This window comes from Coenobita brevimanus, chromosome 48, assembly GCF_032717465.1.
Source record: "Coenobita brevimanus isolate Jiangsu-jjx chromosome 48, ASM3271746v2, whole genome shotgun sequence".
Classification (NCBI taxonomy): Eukaryota; Metazoa; Arthropoda; class Malacostraca; order Decapoda; family Coenobitidae; genus Coenobita; species Coenobita brevimanus.
The window spans coordinates 14417555-14422532 of NC_137001.1; positions in this window are offsets into that span (position 1 = coordinate 14417555).

Here is a 4978-nt window from a genome sequence, read left to right on the forward strand (position 1 = left end):
GATATACTGATAGATAAAATGTTCCACGTATCATGCTTTTGGAGAAAAATGTGTCTTAGAAATTAAATCGCTTAACTGGAGTCGACAGGTAAGAGAATTTTGTGCCTAATTTTCGATCCTTTATTTATGGAAATCAAACTTAGCGCCAAAAAACTGTGTACAGAACGTGAACTGAACGTAATCAATACCGTCTTTCTTGGTAGTTTGTTAGTCTGTTGGGGTTGGTTTCGTTAGAGTAAAGGAGAAGACAGAAAAAGCAGAGGTCAAACTTAGCGCCAAAACACTGTGTACAGAACGTGAACTGAACCTAATCAATACCGTACTTTCTTGGTAGCGATGTCGGGGTCGTGGAGTGATGGCGTCGGGAGTGGATGAGAGTCACGCTGCTGAGCACTTCACCGCCGTGGATTATGCTCTGTTTAGTCTCATGCTGGCGGTGTCGGTCGGTATCGGGGGTGTGGCCAGCCTGGGAGTCGCGGCAAGGAGTCCACGCGGGAGTACTTGATGGGCAGCGGCATGGCATGACACCCTTCCCTGTGGCACTCTCTCTCCTTGGTGGCATCATCTCGGCTATATCTGTACTGGAGTGAGTCTCTCTCTCTCTCTCTCTCTCTCTCTCTCTCTCTCTCTGTCAGGGGTTCACTATTCAACAAGAAGAGTGATGCAGTAAATTCCTATAAATTCTTTCCATAGACAAATCTTTCAGTAAATTAACATGATATTCAAAACAAGTCATAGCAGAATATTAATGGCTAAAGCTGAAGGAGTAAACATCTCTCCTAGTCAGTTTCTAATTCTTCATCCTCTCCACTCTGTCCCTCCATCTCATCCTTGGTCTCCCCCTCCTCCTCTCCCCCTTCACCTCACTCTCCCACTCTTCTAGTTAGTCTCTCATTCTACATCCTCTCCACTTCCATCCCTTCATCTCATCCCTTGGTTCTCCCTCTCCCCTTCCTTCTCACTCACATAAACTCTTCTAGTCAGTCTTCTCCCATTCTCTAAAAGTATTTCCCTAAACCCATTTCAATCCCATCCCTATTTTTCTTCAGGGAATCCCACTGAAGTGTACTTCTATACGGGTCACAAATAGTGGTCACTCTGCTGGGCGTGGTGTTGGGCAGCATCGTCACCCACCAGCTCACCCTTCCACTCTTCTACAACTCTGCGCTCTTGTGTCCATTAGTCAGGTCAGTGTTTGGCCTCCACTCTCTTTCACTCTAACTGGGTGTAAACTTGACAGTTCCTTTTCTTAACTTGGTCTAAAATGCCATACTCTTTTCCTAACTCTGGTCTAAAATTGTCATTCTCTTTTCCTGAAACTGGTCTAAAATGTCATACTGTTCACTAACTTGGTCTAAAATTGCCAAACTATTTTACAACCTGGATGAGGGTAACTTTGGCCTGAGTGGCCACCGTGGCAGTGCAATTAAAGGTCTTGATCGCTACTGTGTCAGTGGGAAGCAGTCTGTTTGGAGGCAGGCTGGCACCCAGTTGATGATGGCTTTGGCTCCTCTCACGCTGTGGTCTGGGGAGGTCGTCCCTCTTTGTATGATGTGGCTGCTGCTGGATGCCACAACCTGTCCAGGTACGGTGGTGAAGTGGTTAACATCCCGGTGAGCTTTTCTGGCACTAAACTGGATGGCAGGGTTGTGAGGCAGGCACAAAATATGGTGAGGCTCTGTTGTCCCTGTGCGTCTTCTCATTTGGCAATCCTCCGCAGGCACTGAGGGGCACTTCACATGCCATATGCATGGTTCCTACTATTATATCCTGGGCATTTGGTGACTATTTCGTTGTTATTCTCCTCTATTTCAGGCAATTCTCTATAACTGTATCATTTATAACTTGGTGAGAACCCAGTAAACTCTCCGGCTTTGTGATGTTGTGCACCTGCTTTTGTGGTTCATGTTGAGAGTAGTGCACGAATCACAAAGACGTAATCATGATGCTGGTATTAAGGACCTGCATTATAGAAGCTGAGTGCACGAAAATGTAAACAAGCCTTCAGTTTGGACTTATTGGGGGAACACTTGTTATTACAGTTAAATGTGATTGGCCTGCATCCCACACAACGGCGTGAAGTAAAGATTAAAAAAAAAAGTTCAAACATATTACCGTACAGACACACAAGTATCTTCCAAACTGTGACGAAAACATAACGGAAATATCGAACCATCTGAAACACACACTATAGATGCGGCGCGTGACTCTGAGGTTGTTATTATCGTGCCCTGGCAACGTACCATTGAAAAGTGCATCTGATTTCGAGTATAATATGAGACGCATGTGCTTCGTGTATAATACGTTCGTGTATAATAATATTCATGTATAACAGATTCGTGCATAATATGATTCGTGTAAATTCTGATACGAAATCGGACGCACTTTTGAATGGTAGGTTGCCAAGGTACGATAATTACAACCTCAGAGCCGTGCGCCGCGACTATAGTACTGATAGGGTTTTTCACTTCATTTCGCCATTTTTTTTTTTTTTTTAAGAGAACTGGGAAGACAGTTGCTTCTTTGACTGTACATGATCATAAAATGTTTGAGAATTTCCTGTAAATAATAATAATAATAAATAACTCAGTTTCAACAATATGGCCATGTATGCTCACCAACCTCACGCCATTGTGTTGGGGGAACTTGGAGATGGGATGCAACCTGGAAACATTGCAAGATTAAACACAGTAAAAGATATATTTGTCTTCGTAGTGGTGATTTCCTTCGTATGACGTACTCCCTTAGTTTTCCTTAGAGGCAGATTGCTGTATTTAAATTATTAAGAAGGTGTGCCAATAATGGGATTAACTGGGGTAAATTGCCTCACTTGCGTTTGATATATCTCCCATAATCTGAATATATTGTTTGGAGATAGGAAAGATGATGATGATGATGATGATGATGATAGTAGTAATAAATAATAATAATAATAATAATAATAATAATAATAAATAATAATAATATTAATAATAATAATAATAAAAATAATAATAATAATAATAATAATAATAATAATAAATAATAATAATAATAATAATAATAATAATAAAAATCATAATAATAATAATAATAATAATAAGTAAAATGCCGAGAATAATGACAAGTAAACACGACACCCCTGGGAGAAGCCTACGGAGGGGCAGACAGAGCGCGACCTGACCCCGGGCGACAGAGACATAAGTCCGCCCCGGCCACGCACCCCTGTAACCTGGAACTCGCCCGCCGCCACCAAAGCAACAAAAGGAGACTATCTTGCGGGAGAGCTGACCCTCAACAGGATCGGGATGGAGCCATTACTCTACAGTAGCTCCAGGCAGCAACCCAGCGACAGCCGGTAGCCGCGCCATTTTTTAGACGACCTGCAGCCGCTCACCCCTTCTTCAGATGGCCAGTAGCTGCTCCTGCCTTTGTCAGGAGACGGCCGGTAGCTTCTCTGAAGGTGCCCTAGAGACAGCCAGTAGCTGCTCACTCCTCTTTCAGGAGACAGCTGGTAGCCGCTTCCGCCTTCGTCAGTAGACGGCCGGAAGCCACTCCGAAGGTGCCCTTGAGATGTCCAGTAGCTGCTCACCTCTCCTTCAGGAGACAGCCGGTAGCCGCTCCCATCTTCATCAGGAGATGACCAGTAACCGCTCCCCCACACAGGCCATGGCCAGTAGCCGGGCCTCAGTGATGACTGGAAACTGCTCCACTAAGAGGCCTTGGCCAGTAGCCAGGCCCTACTGCAGGAGATGGCCAGCAGCTGCCCCTCCATCAGGTGCTGCCACACCCCTACAACGTGACATCCTCCAGGAGGAGGGTCCCAGTCCTGTGGACCTGTGGAGAGGCCCTGTGCTCCCAGGGTTGTACCCCACCCAGCCGGAGCTCACTCCTGACAGCATTCCCGATGGCAGGAGACATCAGCCACTGGGCCCCAAGGCAACCCCCAGGACCTCAAGGCGAGGCCTCTTCTCACCCCGACACAGATGACTCTTGTCCTCCATCTGGCGCCTAGGTGAGAGCTTCAGGAGGCTGTTTGGCCCCAGCCCTGAGGGCCGCAATCCAACTCCCAGCCCTGACAGTGCAGGGCCCTTCGCTGCTCCTAGCCCCGGATGAGAGAGGACGCCCCTACGAGTGATCCTGTGGCCGCTGGGCACAGAGGCCTAAGCGGGGCTCAGTCCTCATCAGGAGTCGGGCTGTGAGTCCTCCCTCCCCCCACCACTAACAACGCCGCCACCCCACCAACAGTGAATGACAGTTAAGAGTGCAATGACAGTGTAATAGTGACTGGAATATCGGGCAGTGTATAATCCAAGGGAACATAAGTCCAAGGCCTAATAATATGTGATAATTATGATTTAGGCAAACAGTGACATAGTGAGAGTAAGAAGAAAGATCTAATAAAAGTGCAGTGATTTCAGTGAACATGAGACTCGGCCTTCAAAGTGTAATTCCTCTGCACTGCAAGACCAGTGGTATAATTGCCCAGGCCAAATACAGTTTATATTTCCCCAAGTGACAGTGATCTATTCCCCTGCCCGAAATACTACAAATACTATTTAGTGTGCCATTCACCTGCTATCCTGAGCTATTTTCTAAATAGTATCCTTTGTGATACTACGATAATAGTAGATGACTTATAATTACCCAGATTCCTGTTGTTGTGACATCTACCTGTTCCACGTATAGAATTATTCAATACACGCGTAAGGTTGTTGCCTTGAGTTTTTATGTCCTGTCTCTTCCTTATTTGTCTAAGCTCCAATCTAGAAAGAGAATCCAGCTGCACACTAGGCATTCAGGGGATGGGAAGATGACCCTTAAACACCTAGCATAACACTGGTGGACAGCGGTGGTTCTCGACCCGGGCATACAAGAGAGCCATTCAGGAAATACCGGCAAAATGGCAAACAAATCTCATGTGTAATTGCCTAAATTTCACCCAGAACAGTACGATGTCCACACGTATCTGGCAATTATTAAGACATTGCTAGATATC